This window comes from Oncorhynchus clarkii, chromosome 23 (assembly GCF_045791955.1).
Source record: "Oncorhynchus clarkii lewisi isolate Uvic-CL-2024 chromosome 23, UVic_Ocla_1.0, whole genome shotgun sequence".
Classification (NCBI taxonomy): Eukaryota; Metazoa; Chordata; class Actinopteri; order Salmoniformes; family Salmonidae; genus Oncorhynchus; species Oncorhynchus clarkii.
Genome location: NC_092169.1, coordinates 9,970,498 through 9,996,284, shown reverse-complemented (window position 1 = coordinate 9,996,284; position 25,787 = coordinate 9,970,498). Strand labels below are relative to the sequence as shown.

General features: G+C 42.0%; 1 pseudogene; it reads right to left on the bottom strand.

Annotated features, from left to right (window-relative positions):
• Positions 1-25,787, bottom strand: part of LOC139382000 (tetratricopeptide repeat protein 27-like) — a 145,730-nt pseudogene that overhangs the window by 100,376 nt on the left and 19,567 nt on the right.

The window sequence follows — 25,787 nt, the reverse complement described above, 5'->3', positions numbered from 1 at the left end:
AAGGATCTGACGGCGAGTGCGTAATCTGCCTTAACCAACGGTGCTATTAGCCAACGTACAATGACTGGATAATAAAATAGACGAACTACGAGAACGTATATCCGAACAACAGGTCATCTTAAGTTTCACCGAGTCGTGGCTGAACAATGACATGAATAACATACACCTGGAGGGTTTTATGCTTTTTTGGCAGGATAGAACAGCTGCCTCCGGTAAGATAAGGGGTGGAGGTCTGTGTATATTTGTAAACAACAGCTGGAGCACCAAATCTAAGGAAGTCTCGAGGTTTTGCTCGCCTGAGATAGAGCATCTCATGAGAAGCTGTAAACCACACTATTTACCAAGAGAGTATTTCAATATTCTTTGTAGCTGTCTATTTATCACCACAAACCGATGCTGGCACTAGGACCGCACTCAGATCTTTACACGGCCATTAGCAAACACAAAATTGCTCATCCAGATGCAGCGCTCCTAGTGGCCGGGGACTTTAATGCAGGGATACTTAATACCCTTTAACATAATTTCTACCAGCATGTTACATGTGTAACCAGAGGGGGAAAAAACTCCAGACCACCTTTAATCCACACACAAAGATGAGTACAGAGCTCTCCCTCACCCTTCATTTGGCAAATCTGACCATAATTCTATCCTCCTGATGCCTGCTTACAATCAAAACCTAAAGCAGGAAGCACCAGTGACTGTCAACAAAAAGTGGTCAGATAAATCAGATACTAAGATAGAGGACTGTTTTGCTAGCGCAGGCCGGGATTCTTCCGATGGCATTGAGGAGTACACCACATCAGTCACTGACTTCATCAATAAGTGCGTCGCTGACGCCCCCCCCCCCCCCCACCAGTGACTGTATGTACATACCCCAAGCAGAAGCCATGGATTACAGGAAACATCCGCACTGAGCTAAAGCTGCCGCTTTCAAGGAGCAGGACTCTAAATGGGACGCTTATAAGAAATCCCGCTATGCCCTCCGACGACCAGCAAACAGGCAAAGTGTCATTACAGGACTAAGATGGAGCCGGTGTGGTACGATTCAAACGCTCGTCAGATGTGGCAGGGCTTGTAAACTATTACAGACTACAAAGAGAGGGCACAGCCGAGAGGTGCCCAGTGACACGAGCGTACCAAACGAGCTAAAATACTTATATGCTCGCTTCGAGGCAAGTAACACTGAAACATGCATGAGAGCATCAGCTGTTCCATAAGACTGTGATCATGCTCTCCACAGCCGATGTAAGACCTTTAAACAGGTCAACATTCACTTGGCCACAGGGCCAGACGGATTACCAGGATGTGCGCTCTGAGCATGCTGTGTCTTCGCTGACATTTTAAACTTGTCCCTGACCGAGTCTGTAATACCAACATTTTTCAAGCAGACCACCATAGTCCCTGTGCCCAAGAACACTAAGGTAACCTGCCTAAATGACTACCAACCCGTAGCACTCACGGCTGTAGCCATGAAGTGCTTTGAAAGGCTGGTAATGGCTCACATCAACGCCATTATCCCAGAAACCCTAGACCCACTCTAATTTGCATACCGCCCAAACAGATCCAATCTCTATTGCACTCCACACTGCCCTTTCCCACCTGGACAAATGGAACACCTATGTGAGAATGCTATTGACTTCAGCTCAGAGTTCAACACCATACTGTCCTCAAAGCTCACCAATAAGCTAAGGACCTTGGGACTAAACACCTCCCTCTGCAACTGGATCCTGGACTTCCTGACGGGCCGCCCCCAGGTGGTAAAGGTAGGTAACAACACATCCGCCACGCTGATCCTCAACACTGGAGCCCCCCAGGGGCGCATGCTCAGTCCCTTCCTGTACCCCCCGTTCACTCATGACTGCATGTCCAGGCACAACTCCAACACCATCATTAAGTTTGCCGATGACAACAGTGGTAGGCCTGATCACCGACAACGATGAGACAGCCTATAGGGAGGTCAGAGACCTGGACGTGTGGTGCCAGGACAACAACCTCTCCCTCAACTTGATCAAGACAAATTAGATGATTGTGGACTACAGGAAAAGGAGGACCGAGCGCATTCTCATCAACAGGGCTGTAGTGGAGCAGGTTGAGAGTGTCAAGTTCCTTGGTGTCCACATCAACAAACTATCAAAGTCCAAACACACCAAGACAGTCGTAAAGAGGGTACGACAACGCCTATTCCCCTCAATTTCCAGCACACAATGGCATAGGTCACTACACTCACCACGACACTGCTATAGAGCACATGAAGCATTTTATCACATCTATTAGATCTTAGATCATTTAATGTATGGACAGACCATGTGGTGTATACATACCATCCAACAGCGAGAAGTCAATTACTGGTACAGATGTGGTCAAGTATATTGGCCCCCCATGCACGATACGATCTCTTCTAAAATAAGCTGAAATTGAAAAAACACTGTGCAATTTACAACAGCACAGAACCAAAAAATAATAATGAAATTAAGATTTTTCATTTCATAGTCAGAAAATGCCTGGTCAAAATTAGGCAAGTGTTTTTACCCTATTTGTTGTAGGTTGCAGGTGCCTACAAAATAATTAAAAAATGTGTTTAACCAGTGTTGATAGGAGAATTCAATATATTTGCACACAAGAAAAATACAAAACCATGAATTGAGTTAAAAAGGCAAGCGGAGAGGGCATGTGCTGGAGAGGAAGACAAAACTACCCTGAGGAGCTTTCAAGGCACCTCCACTTTCAAATATTTATACAACAAAATAAATAAACTATATCCTGATTAATAAAACAGAAATACATAGTTGAGGATTTAAAGAAAATGAAAAACAATGCATCATTAATCAATAGCAGCAGAAGACTATTGCAATCAGTCATTGTATGGAATGTCCAGGAGATCTTTTTTCATTTTGTATTTGAAGGAGGGCAGTTCTTGAGGTGTTCTGGGAGATGTTACCCAAAATAACTGAGTATTGAATTTGAAAAGATATTGAAAAGAAACAGGGAGAATGGTCATTTTGAATTGGAATACAAAATGACAAATTGAAGTTGATTGATTTCTTAAATGTTGAGAATTTGAAGATAAGAGTGGAGAGAAACAGGCACGACTGTCAGAATGAGTTGCCATCCTCAAATAGTCTCTAGACCAGAGGTGTCAAACAAATTTGGGCCCATGGGCCGCATTCAGTCTTCAACAAGGTCTGGAGAGCCACACTGAAAATGTGTTAGATTTCCTCGCCGTCAAAATAAAATAAAAAGTCCTCCATCCATCACTTTTTGAATGTTCTATCCTCCGACTGACTAGCTTTCATTTTGGTGTTCATTAGAGCTGGACTCAGTCAAGAAACTGCATGAATGAAGGTCTATTATAATTTATACCGTTTCCATTTGTTTTCTTCGTCATTTTAAAGTACAATGCATTCAGAAATTATTCAGACCCCTTCACTTTTTCCACATTGTTACATCACAGCCTTATTTAAAAAAAAATATTAAATTATTCCCCCCCCCAATCTACACAATATACCCCATAACAACCAAGCAAAAACAGGTTGACACACTTCAATTCAATTTTCAAAATAAGGGTGGATGCAAAGATGAAGCCTAGGCTGTATAGCAATAGAAATGCCTACTTGGATCACATGTGTGTAACTAGATGATGAAGCTACACATTTCATCTAATTTAGAACCGAGAACTTGCGAGGAAATCTGTGCTGAGAGGAGTCTCTGCAGATCATGCAGGCCGGGGATGAGGTGCCTTGCAGTGGCAAGCAGAGTGGATATGGAGGAGCACGTAGGGGTGCATGTGTGTGTGTGTAGTGTCAGGGATTCCGTTAGGAAAATGTGGCGCCAGACACTGAACGGGAAGATTTTTAATTTACCGGCCATTTGAGAAATTTACCGGACCCATATGCATTCGGTCCGTAAACCCATTAGGGTGTCCACCGACGGGGCTCAGAATGACAAAAATCACATTTAGATAATGGTAATTAATCTCATTAATAACATTCAAGTCCTGTAATGAGGCAGCGAGCGAGTGAAACATCTCCCTGGAGTCAATTTTTCATCCTGATCTTCCAAGGCTATTTCAGCGCCACAACATGATATCAGTTATGGTCGAGGGGTAGAGATCCCCCTCTGCTGGAGACACTTAATATCACACTGGATTTGCCCCCCCCCCCCATGTGAGTGAGGGTGAAGGTGAAAGGGGTAGAGAATGCTTACCTTGGGCAGGCAGGCCAGTGGGGTGGGGGAGAGGGTCAGCTCAACGTCTAGCTCGGGAGCTGGGGTACCCTCCTTACTCTTGACATCCAGGATCAGCTGGGCAAGGAAGTTCTGCTGGAAGCGAGTCCGTTTGCACAGAGCACCCGCATGGAGAAAAGACCACGTCACACTTCCATGACCAAAAGCCTTCTAAAGCCCAGGCTGTTACTGTATGTTGAGACTATTACTTACCTATCATGTTCATCTCTACGCCAATGAGGAGAGTTCCTTGGCCCGTTGGAAGTGCTCCTTGGCTGGGTTGTTCTCATAGTAGGTCAGCGAGGTGAAGCCGCATTCATGGTGGAACTGGATGGACAGTTCTGGAGGGTTCCATCAGAGAACAGAGGCTCACACGTCATTACTGCAGAGAAGATGAGGGGTGTTAAAATTAGAAGATGTCCTTTTTCTATTTCAGTTAAATATATTACTATTTGCATTGATATCATAAATCAGTTCAGCGGTGAAAAAAAATGAAAAAAAAGATTACATATTATTTTTCACTTCTTCCAAGTTCTCAAAACATACCATCCCACATCCCATTTAGCACTAAAAGATGGCACATCTACTACTAAAACAAAAGTATTCAGCATTACTTTGATCACGGACGTCCCCTGAAGACCATCCAACGGTCAATTAAAGCTCAGTGCACCTACAGACCAATCCCATGAGGCCGTTGGTCAGCAACATCGTGAGCGAGAGATACCTTGAGGCGACACATTAAAGAGAGAGGTGTTTTGGCTTTGTCCTTGGCTCCACCTCTCCCCGTCCGACATGATTACCAGTTTGGTGTCGTTGAAGGCTGTGCGTGGTGTGGAGATTATTCCTTGCTTCTAATGTGTATAATTCATGGTGCAGTGTACTCTCGCGTTCCCCCATTCAAAATTTATAGAGGCAGCCCAGGCCAGCGCCAAGGAGATTTACTTTGCGCCTTGTCACCTTCATACAAGGAAATTGGCTTCTTGGGCTGTTGTGAAATGTGCAAGGGGAGGGGACAATTTACTTATTTCTTTTACACAAATGACTTGGAGTCAAATATTGATATAATAATGTCCAAAAACAATATTTTGCGATACGTAACTATATTGCCCACCCCATTACTAATAGCTAACCATTTCACTTAGCTTCAAAAAGTTATCCTATTTCATGCCTACTGATCACAACCCTGGCAGCAAATGAGTACAGCGTGACGTGCAAGCAACCATATTACATTAGCATGGGCCCACACAGAACAAATGAGCATTTATCTTGACGGGTTTCCAGCTAATCCTTTTTATTAAGTCTTATCTGGGCGTTGTTACAATGAACATTGACTGATTAATGAATTCTCAGGAAATATTATGGTAGAGTGAAGAAGAGAAAATGAAAACAGGTCACAAAATAACAGTCGATGCTTGAAATACTTTTATCCCATTCTCTCGGTGTCAACTCAAAACCCAACAGCAATGCTAGGGAAAGAGAAAGGGAGAGGGTGAAATTGGATCGGAAAAATCCCCTTTTCCATCTGCATGCCTTTCACAACCCGGAGCTCAGAGTAGTAAAAGGGATTGTGTGGTCTTTTGCTGGCTGCTCCTCTGGAATACGGATTGGCTGTTTCATAGCCTGCAGAATCTGGCCACCCTTCACACACTGTTAAGCACCCCTCACACACACCCCCACAACAAAAATCAGCAAACCAACATCTCAAGCCTAGCAGAAGTCAACTATAATTAAGCAGAACAATCTTAAACTGTGATCTGCTACTAATGACCTGGTGGCAGGACGGTAGGACAAACCAATGCTGGGAAAATAAATGGACTATAATGAGCTCTCAAACCACCCTGAAAGGAAGGGGGGTGGGGGTGGGTTTCAAGAGGGATCAGAGTTAAGAAAGTGCCCTTTAGTCTCATTTTCACAATTTCTTAAACTTAGGGGTAAGGGGAAAACTCAATTGTGCACACTAGCTAAACCAAAATCAAAGACTAAAACTTCATTACGGAAGGGATCGTTGTCAGAAACAAGGCGGAGCAGAGGCCCTTTGCGGAGTTCATTTTTCCAAGGCAATGTACAGAACGGAGGCGTTCATTCAGCTCATACCACAGTTGCCAAAGAAAATTATCCTAAAATAACACTTACCGGTAGAAATACAATTTTGTTCATATACAGTGCATTCGGAAAGTATTAAGACCCCTTTGACTTTTTCCACATTGTTACGTTACGGCCTTATTCTAAAATTAATACAATTGTTTCCTAATCAATCTACACACAATATCCCAAAATGACAAAGCAAATAAACTGAAATACCTTACCCATAAGATTTTGGACCCGTTGCAATGAAACTGGAGGCTGAGACCCATCCTGCCTGAGCCTCCAGTATTTATACTGCAATAGTTTGTGTCAGGGGGCTAAGGTATACAGTTGAAGTCAGAAGTTTACATACACTTAGGTTGGAGTCTTTAAAACTTGTTTTTTAACCACTCCACAAATTTCTTGTTAACAAACTATAGTTTTGGCAAGTCGGTTAGGATATCTACTTTGTGCATGACACGAACAATTTTCCCAACAATTGTTCAAAGACAGATTATTTCACTTATAACTCACTGTATCACAATTCCAGTGGGTCAGAAGTTTACATACACTAAGTGTACTGTGCCTTTAAACAACTTGGAAAATTCCAGAAATTGATGTCATGGCTTTGTAAGTTCTGATAGACTAATTGATATCATTTGACCGGTAGTGAGTGAATATGTATATAGATTTTATTTTTTGCAACCAGATAAAACAATCCAGTTGTTTGTTCTATATGTTCCCTTGCTTGTTAGCCAAATAGCTACAGCTAACAGTCACAACCTCTGCAGCCAGAATAACAGCAAAGGCGCTGCAGTTTTCTACTGACAATAATTTAGATAAATCCAAAATGAGCAGATATCTGATTCTGCCTGGCATAGCTAGAAAAGTTTACCTTCATCAGGACACGTGACACTGCTCATTACAAGGAGATCGCAATGTATATCAAACGCCAGGCTAGAAGCCAGCTAAATAATTTATTGCTAGCGAGCCTGCAAAAATGACAACCGAATTAAAAAATATCTGTTGCTAAAAACAACTGGTCAAACTAGAAAACATGTGGGAAGATTTGACAGCATACTGCCACTTGTGTAATGACTGCAACAGTAGGGACAGGAGAAATGCATGTTCATCACTCACCATGTCAGGTCATCAAATGCTCCCCAAAAATTGTGTCAGCAAAAACAAATAAATGCAAGCTAGTTTTTCTTCATTGGACCTGCGGTAACAATGTATAACATTTTGGTTTGTGTGATTGTCATTTTAGCTTTCTGTAACTTTGTAGCAAGTAGTATGGTCTGATGGTGTAGGCGCATATCGCAAGGTGTCACAATCTCTTTCCAACTGTCCTGTAATCTGAATTTAATGCCCATTCTAGAATGCGCTTCTAGCCAATCAGAAACAAGTATTCAACAATTCTGTGGTATAAACATAAACAATAGGTACTATGTCATGTCTTCAGTGATTTGTTGCCCACCACTGCAGTGGGAATGAAAGCAAAGTACAGCGCAGCCAATAGAACCACCACAGAGGCCAACAGAGAACTGCACAACAACCAAGCCATGTCATTTCTTCACAGCACCACCACACTGGGTGCTATTGGCCAACAATCTGTCAACAGTGAGGTGCAAACCACAGGAGAACAACTGTACATACCTGTGTTTGTGTCACCTGTATTAGGTGTCAGGTTTTTTAGTCATGCTCAATCAACCATCACTTTGGAGAACGCAGAGGGCATATATTTTTCGAAGATGCGGTATGACTATTAGAGAATGTCTCAGCAAACAATAATTTATTTAAATTCACAATATGGCAGTACATAATTCAATTCATTACAAAAATAAATAACACTTAAGAGAGAAGCAAGCAAACATTGAGAGAGATTGCGTTCAGAACCTAACATCCCCTTCTATGTGTGAACCTCAGCAGAGCTGCTCCCGGGATAAATTCCCCAACATTAAAGCAATGTGTTTGGCAGCAGGGCAGGTTGGCCATGACGCCTGGCGACCTCTCAAACTGGAGCAGGTTTTTACCCTAGCTGTATGATGCATAGATCTGGCCGGGCCCTGGAGGTGTCAGCACGGCTGCTTGGGTTTTTCAAACAACCCCAACATTCTGCTGTTTTCCCTCATTGTTTCTGCCGGACCATTGAGCATATATAGACAAAACGCTAGGACGGTGTGGGTGTCAGACATGGAATACAGACTTTATTGACAGCCAAACCGACAGGATTAAACACTGTCCGAGTAGTCCATTGCCCTGCTATTCATTACAGGAGGAACCAATGCTGTATTCAGTACCAGTGCATCTACTCATCAACCTACACTAACAGCAACTCTAGCCAGCCCACTAATGATCATGAAATCACATGTTAGTCGTCACATGCGCCGAATACAACAGATGTAGACCTTACAATGAAATGTTTACTTACAAGCCCCAAACCAACAATGCAGTTACGAATAAGAAATAGCACCAGTAGGCCGAGGTAATATGTACATGTAGCTAGAGTTATTAAAGTGACTATGCATAGATGACAACAGAGTAGGCCGAGGTAATATGTACATGTAGCTAGAGTTATTAAAGTGACTATGCATAGATGACAACAGAGTAGCAGCGGTGTAAAAGAGGGGGACAATGCAAATAGTCTGTGTAGCTATTTGATTAGATGTTCAGGAGTCTTATGGCTTGGGGGGGTAGAAGATGTTTAGAAGCCTCTTGGACCTAGACTTTGCGCTCTGGTACTGCTTGCCATGCGGTAGCAGAGAAAACAGTTTATGACTAGGGTAGCTAGAGTCCGACAATTTCTAGGGCCCTCCTCTGACACCGCCTAGTATAGAAGTCCTGGATGGCAGGAAGCCTGGCCCCAGTGATGTACTAGGCCATACGCACTACCCTCTGTAGTGCCTTGCGGACGGAGGCCGAGCAGTTGCCATACCAGGCAGTGATGCAACCAGTCGATGGTGCAGCTGTATGCATTTGAGGATCTGGGGACCTATGCCAAATCTTTTCAGTTTCCTGAAGGGGAATAGGTTTTGTCGTGCCCTCTTCACGACTGTCTTGGTGTGCTTGGACCATGTTAGTTTGTTGGTGATGTGGACAAGCTCTCAACCTGCTACACTACAGCTCCGTCGATGAGAATGGGGGCGTGCTCAGTCCTCCTTTTCCTGTAGTCCACAATCATCTCATATGTCTTAATCACGTTGAGGGCACAGGGACTATGGTGGTCTGCTGAAAACATGATGATATTACAAACTCGAAAATAAAAGAGCCGCACACTCTAGGAGCTCAGATGCAAAAATGTTATTACCAACGTTTCGACAGCCAAGCTGTCTTCATCAGGGTATAATCACAAACACTGCGGGATGACTCGTTTATATAGTGTCAAAAGATACAGGTGTCTGTATTTTCCTTCCAGTAGGGGCGCAAATAGACATTGTTCAGGAATATCTTGGGGTTGTAAATCAGAGTGTACCAATTGGTCTCTGAGATTTCTGCCCCGTGAGAATACGACCAAGGAAAGGTCCGAAAACACATTACCGAGACTATCATCGGATTTTAGAACATGCCAATGTTTGTGAACGATTCCCTTAATTTGTTCAGAACGCTTTGAATAGCGGGTCGTTAGAACACAAGAATGCATCTTTTTGCGAGACTGACTTTGAAAAAGGTCAAGTCTCGTTTTGTTTTGAATTTTCTCAATGGCAATATTAATCTGATCATTTTATTACAAACTCGGACAGGGAGAGGTTGAAAATGTCAGTGAAGACACTTGCCAGTTGGTCAGCACATGCTCGCAGTACACGTCTTGGTAATCCATCTGGCCCTACGGCCTTGTGAAAGCTGACCTGTTTAAAAGGTCTTACTCACATCGGCTGTGGAGAGTGTGATCACAGTCTTCCAGAACAGCTGGTGCTCTCATGCATGTTTCAGTGTTACTTGCCTCGAAGCGATCATAGAAGTAGTTCAGCTCGTCTGGTAGGCTCGTGTCACTGGACTGCTCTTGGCTGTGCTTCCTTTTGTAGTCTAATGGTTTGCAAGTCCTTTCACATCTGACAAGCACTTATTGATGAAGCCAATGACTGATGTGGTGTACTCCTCAATGCCATCAGAAGAATCCTAGAACATATTCCAGTCTGTGCTAGCAAAACAGTCCTGTAGCTTAGTATCTGATTTATCTGACCACTTTTTTTTTGACCGAATCACTGGTGCTTCCTTCTTGATTTTAGCTTGTAAGCAGGAGTCAGGATGATAGAATAATGGTCAGATTTGCCAAATGGGAGAGCTTAGTATGCATCTCAGTGTCTCCTGACCCATCCTGTCTCAGCCTCCAGTATTTATGCTGCAGTAGTTTGTGTGTCGGGGGGCTAGGGTCAGTTTGTTATATCTGGAGTACTTCTCCTGTCCTATTCGGTGTCCTGTGTGAATCTAAGTGTGCGTTCTCTAATTCTCTCCTTCTCTCTTTCTTTCTCTCTCTCGGAGGACATGAGCCCTAGGACCATGCCCCAGGACTACCTGACATGATGACTCCTTGCTGTCCCCAGTCCACCTGGCCATGCTGCTGCTCCAGTTTCAACTGTTCTGCCTTATTATTATTATTCGACCATGCTGGTCATTTATGAACATTTGAACACCTTGGTCATGTTCTGTTATAATCTCCACCTGGCACAGCCAGAAGAGGACTGGCCATCCCACATATGCTCTCTCTAATTCTCTCTTTCTTTCTCTCTCTCGGAGGACCTGAGCCCTAGGACCATGCCCCAGGAATACCTGACATGATGACTCCTTGCTGTCCCCAGTCCACCTGACTGTGCTCCTGCTCCAGTTTCAACTGTTCTGCCTTATTATTATTCGACCATGCTGGTCATTTATGAACATTTGAACATCTTGGCCATGTTCTGTTATAATCTCCACCCGGCACAGCCAGAAGAGGACTGGCCACCCCACATAGCCTGGTTCCTCTCTAGGTTTCTTCCTAGGTTTTGGCCTTTCTAGGGAGTTTTTCCTAGCCACCGTGCTTCTACACCTGCATTGCTTGCTGTTTGGGGTTTTAGGCTGGGTTTCTGTACAGCACTTTGAGATATCAGCTGATGCACGAAGGGCTATATAAATAAATTTGATTTGATTTTGATTTGTGGAGTAAACGTGGACTAGAGTTTTTTTTCACTCTGGTTGCACATTTAACATGCTGATATAAATTTGGTAAAACCGATTTAAGTTTCCCTGCATTAATGCCCCGCCTCTGGATGAGCGTTTTCCTGTTTGCTTACAGCTCATTGAGTGTGGTCTTAATGCCAGCATCGGTCTGTGGTGGCATGTAAACAGCTACGTAAAATACAGATGGAAAACTCTAGCTAGATAGTGTGGTCTACAGCTTATCATGAGATACTCTACCTCAGGTGAGTAAAATCGAGACTTCCTTAGATATCGTGCACCAGCTGTTGTTTACAAATATGTATAGTCCACCCCCCCCTTGTCTTACCAGACACCGCTGTTCTATCCTGCCAATACAGCTGGCTGGTTATACACTGTATGTTGATAATGTTGTTGTTCAGCCACGACTCCGTGAAGCATAAGATGACAGTTAATGTCCCGTTGGTAGATTAATCTTCCTCGTAGGTCGTCAATTTTATTTTCCAACAATTGCACATTAGCTAGTAGAATGGAAGGCAGGGGAGAATTATTCGATCGCCTACGAACTGAGAAGGCAGCCAGACCTCCGTCCTCTTTTTCTCCTTCGTCTCTACACGCAAATTTGGGCCTGTTCCCGGGAAAGCAGTATGTTCTTCATGTTTGGCTCATAGGAACTAAAAAAAAAAAACATTCTGCCAGTTCGTGGTGAGTAAATCGCTGTTCGGATGTCCAGAAGTAATTTTCGGTCATAAGAGACGGTAGCAGCAAAATTGTGTACAAAATAAGTTACAAAAATAAGCTAAATCACCAAAAAAATACAAACAAAAAACATATTAGGAACATGTAAAATGTCAGCCATCTTCTTCAGTGTGAATCAGGGTATTAGCTCCATGCGGGAGAGGTGGGGCGTTGCTGCAGTATGTCAACTAACACTGTGGTACCATTCTACCTCTATTAAATCTCTCATTCATCCCCCTACCGTGGGCTCTCAAGGGATGTCTCCCATTGTTGAGGAAATTAGGTATTTCACTGTAGTGCTCACTATAGCCATTGAGATGACAGGCTGCCTGGCACCAGTACCAATATTTAGATCCCCCACTCCCACCAGCATATGCCCAGGTGCCTCAACCCACACAGAGCCCCTGTAGCAGGCCAAGGTAGGGCAGGGCTGATCCATCCTGCTTACATCCCTCCTAGGGTCTGAGGCAGACTGGAGTTCTACTGTCTAGGTGGGGGAGAGAGACTCCAACACTGCTAACGTTTCCCTCCTCCACTTTTCCAATTACCTCACTCCCTCCCTCCCATGCCCCCTCGGTATTAGTCATACAGTGCGGGGGTCAGGCTCCTCAGTAGTCAGACACGAGCGGTGAGAAATGCCAAGGTGCCAGCGTCAGAAACATGTTGTCATGCTAGTACAGGTTGTTATGCAAAGAAATAGACAGGGCTCCAGAGTCTGACAATTTGAGTTGGTTGTGCAAGTTTACTTTTTAATTGGTCGCACTGGTGCAAATTCTAGCTTGTCACTTCACTCAAAAAGTTATATTTTGATTCAGTCAAACAATAGCCCAAAGTGCATTAATACCCTGAAGTGTCTGCCCTGCCCCTATGCCCATTTATTTATGTGCTCCAACTCAAGTATAGGAGAGGGAGAGAAAAATGCTTTCTGATTGTACAACATTTCTAAATGCAATAGCACTGTTTTGAAAACTACTACTGTTGTGACTGTTGAGAGGGTCTCAGCTTTATGTAGGTATTACAATTATTTTCTCTCAATATTGACAATTTTGGTATGGCATTGAGATGTATGGAACGTGGGAAGCGCGTGCATCTGCCATTTGAGGTGATTACATGTACTGTTAGGTTAATCAATTACACAGCTAACTAGCAGTGTATTTTATCCTCCTGAGACCCCCCAAAAAATTGTGGATATTTCTGTTTGCTAAACTTTATTTTTAAAGAAATACATATTTTAAAATAAGTGCAAAATTGTCCTCTGTAGTGATCATTAATAAATTAATTACACAGTCCTTAACTATTCCTGAGATATTCACATACAAGAACATTTGAATATCAAACTCCCAAAAAGTATAATTACACACTTATTTTAAAATATCCATAAAAATTGGCTAATTTTGATGGCAGACGGGGTTGAAGGTCACACCCCTACACATGTGATATCATTGAAATGGATCTCTCAAATGGACAACAGCACTTCGTGCCTTGTACGACCTCGGCGTTGTCGTGACCGCAATTTCCGGTCGATTTTTCAGCCAAACGTGAAGAACAAACGGAGCTATTTCGGCTACAAAAATAATCTTTATGGCAAAAAGGAACATTTGCTATCTAACTGGGAGTCTCGTGAGTGAACACATCCGAAGCTCATCAAAAGGTAAACAAATTAATTTGATTGCTTTTCTGATTTTCATGACCAAGCTGCCTGCTGCTAGCTAGGCATAATGCTATGCTAGGCTATCGATAAACTTACACAAATGCTTGTCTTGCTTTGGCTGTAAAGCATCATTTCAAAATCTGAGATGACAGGGTGATTAACAAAAGGCTAAGCTGTGTTTCAATATATTTCACCTGTGATTTCATGAATATGAATATTTTCTAGTAATATTTTTTGTCCGTTACGTTATGCTAATTAGTGTTGATTAGTTGGGGCGGCAGGGTAGCCTAGCGGTTAGAGCATTGGACTAGTAACCGAAAGGTTGCAAGTTCAAATCCCCGAGCTGCCAAGGTACAAATCTGTCGTTCTGCCCCTGAACAGGCAGTAACCCACTGTTCCTAGGCCGTCATTGAAAATAAGAATTTGTTCTTAACTGACTTGCCTAGTTAAATAAAGGTAAAATAAAATTAAATAAAAGTTGATGACAATTCTCCCGGATCCGGGATGGGTAGTTCCAAGAGGTTTTAAGACTAGTTGAGTATCTGGAGCATCAGCATTTGTGAGTTTCATTACAGGCTCAAAATGGCCAGAAACAAATAACTTTCTTCTGAAACTCTTCAGTCTATTCTTGTTCTGAGAAATGAAGGCTTTTCCATGCGAGAAATTGCCAAGAAACTGAAGATCTCGTACAACGCTGCATACTACTCCCTACCCAGAACAGAGCAAACTGGCTCTAATCAGAATAGAAGGAGTGGGAGGCCCAGGTGCACAACTGAGCAATAAGACAGCTACATTAGTGTCTAGTTTGAGAAACAGACGCCTCACAAGTACTCAACTGGCAGCTTCATTAAATAGTACCCGCAAAACACCAGTTTCAACGTCAACAGTGAAGAGGCTACTCCGGGATGCTGGCCTTCTAGGCTGCATCATTTTTCTTTCAAAACAAGGACATTTCTAAGTGACCCCAAGCTTCTGAACGGTAGTGTATATCTTTATCTTTTAAACGTTCTCTAAATAATCTTTGTTGTACAATTAACAGTCAAATACACTGCATTTAAAGCGGTCAACATTAATCAAAATTAAGTCAGAGCTTATGAAATTACACATATTCCACCCACAACCATAAGAGCCACTAATAATTTATCAAAATAGTTGTGCATTCTTACTTTTTTTAAATTTTTATAATCCCTGATTGTCAGGTCTTTCAATACAAATGTCATTTTTGTTACAAATTTAACCAGAACCATGCATAATGCACATTCACTAATACTGCAGCAGGCATTATAGAAAATGAACATTGGTCTCAAACAATCTCAAGCACAAGCCCACGTGCTAGTGAGTAACCAGCTAATTAATTAAAATTATGCACACTAACACACACACACACACACACACATATATACACACAGTTGAAGTCAGAAGTTTACATACACTTAGGTTGGAGTCATTAGTATCACCAGTATCTCTACTTGCACATCTATCACTCCAGTGTTTAATTGCTATATCGTAATTACCTCGCCAGTATGGCCTATTTTATTACCTTACCTCCCTTATTTTACCTAATTTGCACACACTGTATATACACGTTTCTTTTTTTCCCTTCTACTGTATGTTGGTTTATTCCATGGGTAACTCTGTTGTTGTATGTGTTGAACTGCTTTGCTTTATCTTGGCCAGGTCGCAGTTGCAAATGAGAACTTGTTCTCAACGAGCCTACCTGGTTAAATAAAGGTGAAAAAAAATAAAAAAAACTTGTTTTTCAGCCACTCCATAAATGTATTGTTAAAAAACTAGTTTGGGCAAGTTGTTTAGGACATGTACTTTGAGCATTATTTCATCGCTTTAGAAGCTTCTGATAGGCTAATTTAAGTAATTTGAGTAAATTGGAGGTGTACCTGTGGATGTATTTCAAGGCCTACCTTCAAACTCAGTGCCTCTTTGCTTGACATCATGGAAAATCAAAAGAAATTAGCCAAGATCTGAAAAAAATTAATTGTACACCTACACAAGTCTGGTTCATCCTTGGGAGCAATTTCCAAACGCCTGAATGTACCACGTTCAAACAATAGTACGCAAGTTTACAAACAATAGTACGCTAGTATAAACACCATGGGACCACGCAGCCATCATACAGCTCAGGAAGGAGACGCATTCTGTCTCCTGGAGATAAACGTACTTTGGTGCGAAAAGTGAAAATAAAACCCAGAACAACAGCAAAGGACCTTGTGAAGATGCTGGAGGAAACAGGTACAAAAGTATCTATATCCACAGTAAAAGGAGTCTTATGTTGACATAACCTGAAAGGCCACTCAGCCATGAAGAAGCCACTGCTCCAAAACCGCCATAAAAAAAGCCAGACTACGGTTTGCAACTGCACATGGGGACAAAGATCGTACTTTTTGGAGAAATGTCCTCTGGTCTGATTAAACAAAAATAGAACTGTTTGGCCATAATGACCATCGTTATGTTTGGAGGAAAAAGGGGGATGCTTGCAAGCCGAAGAACACCATCCCAACCATGAAGCACGGGGGTGGCAGCATCATGTTGTGGGGGTGCTTTGTTGCAGGAGGGACTGGTGCACGTCACAAAATAGATGGCGTCATAAGGAAGGAAAATGATGTGGATATATTGAAGCAACATCTCAAGACATCTGTCAGGAAGTTAAAGCTTGGGTCGCAAACGGGTCGTCCAAATGGACAATAACCCCAAGCATACTTCCAAAGTTGTGGAAAAATGGCTTAAGGACAACAAAGTCAAGGTATTGGAGTGGCCATCACAAAGCCCTGACCTCAAGCCCATGGAAAATGTGTTGGTAGAACTGAACAAGCGTGTGCGAGCAATGAGGCCTACAAACCTGACTCAGTCACACCAGCTCTGTCAGGAGGAATGGGCCAAAATACACCCAACGTATTTGTGGGAAGCTTGTGGAAGGCTACCTAAAACATTTGACCCAAGTTTAAATTGTTTAAGGCAATGCTACCAAATACTAATTGTGATGAAAGAAATTGAAGCAGAAATATATAATTCTCTAATATTATTCTGACATTTCACATTCTTAAAATAAAGTGATCCTAACTGACCTAAAACAGGGAATTTTTACCAGGATTAAAATGTCAGGAATTGTGAAAAACTTCCGACTTCAAATGTATCTGGAGAATTTCTCCTCTGCGTGTGTGTGTGTGTGTGTGTGTGTGTGTGTGTGTGTGTGTGTGTGTGTATGTATGTATGTATATATATATATATATATATATATATATATATATAGTCGTGTCTGACATCATTATATTTTATACTTATTTTATCAAATCAATTCTCTAATTATTATTACGTGATTAAACTAATCATGTAAATGTAATTAACTAGGAAGTCGGGGCACCAAGGAAAATATTTAATATCTGATCAATTAAATAATTATTCTTTACCTCACATTAGTCTCATTCCAAACGTCGTAAAACGTTGGTTATCTGCACGAACCCAGCCTTTACTATGAGTCATCCATACACCAATTGTCTTAATCATTTATTTACTAACTAACTACAGAAATGCATAAACAAACAATAGATATAGTTACAAGGAAATGATAGGGGAGGTTCCCTAGTGGGCGAAGCCGATATGACGTCTTGGCGGACAAAGGGAAGTGGGTGTGGACTGAGAAGGGCGGGAAAGACAAAAATTAGTCACTACACAGTTGATAATTATATTAATTGAAATGCTAATCCTTTGCACATGAACGTTCACTCGTTCGGGAATAATTGCAATTAATATATATTTACGCTCAGTATGTCATTGTGATCTCTGTTGGAATTGTCCGTCTTTCTGTTGGAAAGTTCATCCAAGCGTCTCACTGCTTCCCTGGAGTATTTCGTAGTTAGAATGGATACTTCAGAGTACCAAATCAAATCAACGTTTATTTGTCACGTGCGCCAAATACAACAGGTGTAGATCTTACAGTGAAATGCTTACTTACAGGCTCTAACCAATAGTGGGGAGAAAAAAAGTGTGTGTGTGTAGGTAAGTAAAGAAATAAAACAGTAAAAAGACATTTGAAAATAAGAGTAGCAAGGCTATATACAGACACCGGTTAGTCAGGCTTATTGAGGTAGTATGGTTAAAGTGACTATGCATATATGATGAACAGAGAGTAGCAGTAGCGTAAAAAGAGGGGTTGGCAGGTGATGGGAAACAATGCAGATAGCCCGGTTAGCCAATGTGCGGGAGCACTGGTTGGTCGGGCCAATTGAGATAGTATGTACATGAATGTATAGTTAAAGTGACTATGCATATAAGATAAACAGAGAGTAGCAGCAGCGTAAAAGAGGGGTTGGGGGGGGGGGGGCACGCAATGCAAATAGTCCGGGTAACCATTTGGTTACCTGTTCAGTAGTCTTATGGCTTGGGGGTAAAAACTGTTGAGAAGCCTTTTTGTCATAGACTTGGCACTCTGGTACCGCTTGCCATGCGGTAGTAGAGAGAACAGTCTATGACTGGGGTGGCTGGGGTCTTTGACAATTGTCAGGGCCTTCCTCTGACACCGCCTGGTGTAGAGGTCCTGGATGGCAGGCAGCTTTGCCCCAGTGATGTACTGGGCCATACGCACTACCCTATGAAGTGCCTTGCGGTCGGAGGCCGAGCAATTGCCGTACCAGGCATTCAGAAATGTTCTTATAGAAAATATGTTTTGGCGGTTGTCGGTCCTCGCATCTCAGGTTCACATAATTCCTAGCTTCAGACTAGCAATTAGTATCAAAGATTTGCTCTTATTCTGTCGGGATCGATAGTCTCAGAGTTGAACCATTTTCACCCGTGTAGCCAATGCTCCACGTGGTATGGTTAGGAATTCAACAACCATTATAACCTTAGCTTATACTGAGGTTTTTGTGGTCTCTACTCAACCTTCGCCCACTCAGCTGACCGAGGTAGTCGTGGTCTCAAGAGGATTTCTTCAGATGGGGGTTTTATTTCTAACAGTAGAAAAGGGCTGTCCCATGAGCCAGATCATGCATGTCGGTGCTCATGGAGGCGTGCCAATGACTTAGTTAAAAAGGGAATACAATTATCTGACATTAACAGTTTAAAATCACATTACATAATTTCACAAATAGTTTCATCTTTACTCATTCATTTTATACAATAATTAGACGCAAACCTCATAAGAGGCTCCTGTATAAACAGAGTTATGGTAATGTGGCTGTATTGTCTCTCATGAGGTCACAAACATGAAACAAAACGGACCAGGTAGTAGCTGTCGTTTCCACCGACCGTTCACACATTCTCCAAAACAAGGATATTGAATTTACGACCTGGGATAATAGAACCTGGGTGTTGGAGGGAGAGGGGGAAGCCACTCACAATACCCAAAGAGGGCCACGTCATGACCCACCCACACACACACACACACACACACACACACACACACACACACACACACACACACACACACACACACACACACACACACACACACACACACACACACACACACACACACACACACACACACACACACACACACACACTGGGGCAAAAAAGTATTTAGTCAGCCACCAATTGTGCAAGTTCTCCCACTTAAGAAGATGAGAGGCCTGTAATTTTTATCATAGGTACACTTCAACTGTGACAGACAAAACGAGAAGGAAAAATACAGAACACCACATTGTAGGATTTTTAATGAATTTATTTACAAATTATGGTGGAAAATAAGTATTTGGTCACCTACAAACAAGCAAGATTTCTGGCTCTCACAGACCTGTAACTTCTTCTTTAAGAGACTCCTCTGTCCTCCACTCGTTAACTGTATTAATGGCACCTGTTTGAACTTGTTATCAGTATAAAAGACACCTGTCCACAACCTCAAACAGTCACACTCCAAACTCCACTATGGCCAAGACCAAAGAGCTGTCAAAGGACACCAAAAACAAAATTGTAGACCTGCACCAGGCTGGGAAGACTGAATATGCAATAGGTAAGCAGCTTGGTTTGAAGAAATCAACTGTGGGAGCAATTATTAGGAAATGGAAGACATACAAGACCACTGATAATCTCCCTCGATCTGGGGCTCCACGCAAGATCTCACCCCGTGGGGTCAAAAGTATCACAAGAACGGTGAGCAAAAATCCCAGAACCACACAGGGGGACCTAGTGAATGACCTGCAGAGAGCTGGGACCAAAGTAACAAAGCCTACCATCAGTAACGCACTACGCCGCCAGGGAAGCAAATCCTGCAGTGCCAGACGTGTCCCCCTGCTTAAGCCAGTACATGTCCAGGCCCGTCTGAAGTTTGCTAGAGAGCATTTGGATGATCCAGAAGAAGATTGGGAGAATGTCATATGGTCAGATGAAACCAAAATATAACTTTTTGGTAAAAACTCAATTCGTCGTTTTTGGAGGACAAAGAATGCTGAGTTGCATCCAAAGAACACCATACCTACTGTGAAGCATGGGGGTGGAAACATCATGCTTTGGGGCTGTTTTTCTGCAAAGGGACCAGGACGAATGATCCGTGTAAAGGAAAGAATGAATGGGGCCATGTATTGTTGAGATTTTGAGTTAAAACCTTTTTCCATCAGCAAGGGCATTGATGATGAAACGTTGCTGGGTCTTTCAGCATGACAATGATCCCAAACACACCGCCCGGGCAACGAATGAGTGGCTTCGTAAGAAGCATTTTAAGGTCCTGGAGTGGCCTAGCCAGTCTCCAGATCTCAATAGAAAATCTTTGGAGGGAGTTGAAAGTCCGTGTTGCCCAGCAACAGCCTCAAAACATCACTGCTCTAGAGGAGATCTGCATGGAGGAATGGGCCAAAATACCAGCAACAGTGTGTGAAAACCTTGTGAAGACTTACAGAAAACGTTTGACCTCTGTCATTGCCAACAAAGGGTATATAACAAAGTATTGAGATAAACTTTTGTTATTGACCAAATACTTATTTTCCACCATAATTTGCAAATAAATGTATAAAAAATCCTACAATGTGATTTTCTGGATTTCTTTTCTAATTTTGTCTGTCATAATTGAAGTGTACCTATGATGAAAATTACAGGCCTCTCTCATCTTTTTAAGTGGGAGAACTTGCACAATTGGTGGCTGACTAAATACCCTTTTTCCCCACTGTGTATATATATATATATATATATATATATATATATATACACACACTTCAAGTTTAGACAATTTAGATCTAGGTATAATTTCACAAGCTCAGAATTCAGCTAACACAAAGCAGTTGAATTGTTATGAACACAACCTTCTGTTCATCTCCAACTGTTTGAACAGCATGCTAGCCTGTCCACTTTGTTCAGATGTTGAAATCAAGTTGCCTACCTTATTTCTCAATGAAAACAAGTTGCCAATTCCTTATATAATTAATTTAAAACTGCATTGTTGGTTAAGGGCTAGTAAGTAAGCATTTCACTGTAAGGCCAGAACACCTGTTGTATTTGGCGCATGTGAAAAATACAATTTTCTTTGAAACTTTAATTGTTTCATGCTTATTGCACATTTACAAAAACACAGTCATTCATCCAAACAGCTAGCATAAATCGCTATTTGAAAATGCTGCTAGCGATACGTGGTACCGTAACGCGTGGCAACAAACTGAGCATTAATATTTCAGAATGAATGTTCATGAGTACAATCATGACAAAAAGTTTTCCGAAGGACACAAATTAGAGGTCGACCGATTATGAGTTTTCAACGTCAATACCGATATCGATTATTGGAGGACCAAAGAAAGCAGATACCGATTAAATCGGCCGATTTTTATTAATTTGTAATAATGACAATTACAATACTAAATGAACACTTATTTTAACTTAATATAATAGATCAATAAAATCAATTTAGCCTCAAATAAATAATGAAACATGTTCAATTTGGTTTAAATAATGCAAAAACAAAGTGTTGGAGAAGAAAGTAAAAGTGCAATATGTGCCATGAAAGAAAGCTAACGTTTAAGTTCATTGCTCAGAACATGAGAAGATATGAAAGCTGGTGGTTCCTTTAAACATGAGTCTTCAATATTCCCAGGTAAGAAGTTTTAGGTTGTAGTTATTATAGGAATTATAGGACTATTTCTCTCTATACCATTTGAATTTCATTAACCTTTGACTATTGGATGTTCTTTTAGGCACTTTAGTATTGCCAGTGTAACAGTATAGCTTCCATCCCTCTCCTCGCTCCTACCTGGGCTCAAACCAGGAACACATCGACAACAGCCACCGTCGAAGAATCGTTACCCATCGCTTCACAAAAGCCGCGGCCCAGCACGAAAGTGCTGTTTGAATGAATGCTTACGAGCCTGCTGGTGCCTACCATCGCTCAGTCAAATCATAGACTTAATTATAACACAGAAATACAAGACGTTTATTCTTTCAGTGAAATACGGAACCGTTACGTATTTTATCTAACTGGTAGCATCCATAAGACTAAATATTGCTGTTACATTGCACAACCTTCAATGTTATGTCTTAATTACGTAAAATTCTGGCAATTTAGGCAGCCCAACCGGTTGCATATACACTGACTCTGCGTGCAATGAACGCAAGAGAAGTGACACAATTTCACCTGGTTAATATTGCCTGCTAAACTGGATTTATTTTAGCTAAATATGCAGGTTTAAAAATATATACTTCTGTGTATTGATTTTAAGAAAGGCATTGATGTTTATGGTTAGGTACACATTGGAGCAAGGACCGTCGTTTTTCGCGAATGAGCATCGATTATATGCAACGCAGGACATGCTAGATAAACTAGTAATATCAACAACCATGTGTAGTTAACTAGTGATTATGATTGATTGATTTTTATAAGATAAGTTTAATGCTAGCTAGCAACTTACCTTGGCTTACTGCATTCGCGTAACAGGCAGGCTCCTCGTGGAGTGCAATGAGAGGCAGGTGGTTAGAGCGTTGGACTAGTTAACAGAAAGGTTGCAGGATTGAATCCCGGAGCTGGCAAGGTAAAAAAATCTGTCGTTCTGCCCCTGAACAAAGCAGCCACCGTTCCTAGGCTGTCATTGAAAATAAGAATGCGTTCTTAACCGACTTGCCTAGTTAAATAAAGATTAAAGGCGTAAAAAATAAATCTATATTAAAAAATATATATATATTATTTTTTTGTTGTTTTTAAATCAGCCAAATCGGTGTCCAAAAATAACAATTTCCGACGGTTATGAAAACTTTTACAAATCGTCCCAGCCATTCCGATTAATCGGTCGACCTATAACACAAATATTAATTTACACAAAGTTTGCTGCTTCAGTGTCTTTAGATATTTTTGTCAGTACTGTGGTGTGGCCAGTATGGAATACTGAAGTATAAATACAAGCATTTCATAAGTGTCAAAGGCTTTTATTGACAATTACATTAAGTTGATGCAAAGAGTCCCCAAATTAATGTAATTGGTTCCGAGTTTGTTTTGATATTTTATTATTAATTTATTTTCACCCCCTTTTTCTCCCCAATATCGTGGTATCCAATTGTTAGTAGTTACTGTCTTGTCTCATCGCTGCAACTCCCGTACGGACTCGGGAGAGGCGAAGGTCGAGAGCCATGCTTCCGCCAAAACACAACCCAACCAAGCCGCACTGCTTCTGAACACAGTGCACATCCAACCCGGAAGCCAGCCGCATCAATGTGTCGGAGGAAATGCCAGACACCTCGCAACCTGGTCCGCGTGCATGGGCCTCCCGGTCGCGGCCGACTGTGACAGAGCCTGGGCTCGAACCCAGAGTCTCTGGTGGCATAGCTGGTGGCATAGCTAGACCTTAGACCACCACATAGCATGCCTTAGACCACTGCGCCACCCGGGAGGCCCTTGTTTTGATATTTTAACCTGTGTGTTGTGATCGCGTTTGGTGTCGGGGGACAAAATAAATGTATGCGCGATGGCCGGTTTGGGTTCCATGTAACAGTGCAGAAACTTCAGGAACCAACTTGTTGGAAAGGTGGCATCCTATGACAGTGCCATGTTGAAAGTCACTGAGCTCTTCAGTAAGGACATTATATTGCCAATGTTTGTCTATGGAGAATTCATGGCTGTGTGCTCGATTTTATACACCTGTCAGCAACGGGTGTGGCTGAAATAGCCAAATCCACTAATTTGAAGGGGTGTCCACATACTTTGTATATATAGTGTAGCAACAGTACAGACGAATGATACCTGACGAACCTGCCGTTTCTACTTGTAAAATCATGCAATGCAACTTGACTTGAGCAAATCAGAACCGAGTAGAAAGGAAAAACACCAGCAGCCTTCCTGTTGTAAGGGCCTTGGCTGGCAAATTCTCCGGGTCAAACTGTTTCCTTCTGATTCCTAACTGGGCTGGGTTTCAGTGGGGAGAACAAAAGCATTAGCAGTTTGAGGAAGGGATGTCATCTTGAAGTTGTGTTGCCTAGTTAAATAAAAGTAAATACATTTAGAGCAGAGGATATGTCAATGCTGACATGAGCCCTGTTGCTGTGAAATGCTTTTCTATTTCTGTGGCCCAGCAAGTCATACTCCAAATCTCCCTAAACTGATTAAGAGCAGCGAGAGAAATAATAAATTGCTCATATATTGGGGCCTGAATCTAATGGAGCATACATGCTGATGGGGAAATAACAGAATGGCAGACTCAGTATAAAAGTTTTATATCTCAGCTCGGTGGGTGCTTCCAGTCTCAACCAATGAGAAATGTCAACATTATGGCTCGAACTGACCGATCTCACTACCGTGACTGTAAAATGTTAACATTCTCTAGAATGTCTTAAGTTTGTGTCAGTCATCAATATCATGATAATGCAGGTAATCAATCATATCACAACTACATAATCATCTAGAAAAAACGGGATGAAAATTGCTACTCAAGTAAAGAGTTTGATGCATTACAGCACTGTGTCAATGGACAAAAGGCTTACAGCCTGGTAAAGGTAACACACAGCTTGTTATACATCGTTTGGGTTTTATCTGATGGGGATATTTTTAACCATCACACATTATCAAGTTCTTTACGTACTTTTCTGCTGTCCTGCACAACCTGTTGGTTATCTTTTCTAGTAAGTCTTCATTGGGAGTCCTGTGTAGTGGTGGTCCAGAGATAAAAGAGAATAGAATGTGCTTACTGCTGAGTTTTCCTTAAGTGGACTCCTTTTAGTTTTAAGACCATCAGGAAAATGTACCTGTCTGTCCTCACCCAACCAGCACTACTGGACCGCTGCAAATGAAATAGTCTCATTTAGAGGAGCAATCTCCACTTTAGCCTGAGCCTGCCGACACAGCAACACAGACGTTATGATCCCATCCATCCCCTGCCACGATTTGCCTACACACACACACAAAGACAAGTGCTCACACAAACAGTGAGGCAGAGACAAACATTTTGTAGATTATGTGCTGACATCAAAGCTCCACATCAACCTGCGAAGAACACTGGGGCTCCTCCGCCTCAAAACCACCGCTGACATCAGCCCTCTTCAAAGATAAGGACTTAATTGGAAATGGCAGCTGCATTATTTCTTCAACTCTTCAGCGTGTTTATACTGACGCTCAAGTACCTCACGGACGTCCCACTCAAGGCCACCATGACTTAGATGGCCAAAGTGAGAAATTATATTTTCACCTAGCAGTTTAAATTAGCCTCGTTAGAAGAGGTTAATGCCATATGACACTGGATTGCAAACATGCATGAGTAGAAGCAACTTAGTCATACACGCATACTTGTTTTTGTATGGTTGGTCCCGGGAATCAAACCTACTATCATGGCGTTGAAAGTGCCATGCTCTACCACATTGGGCAACAGTGGACCACACTGGGCTACAGAGGACCACCTTTTAGGAGTTAGTGAGTGTGTGGGGGAGTATTTAAGTGGAACAACAAACAGACAAGTGAATATGAGAGAGTTCGCTTTTGTACAAACAGCACAATACATAGATGGGGTCACTCAAAGTACAACTAAATAAATAAAACTACTGTACTAGTGCTTGAACCACCTGAACACACACATGA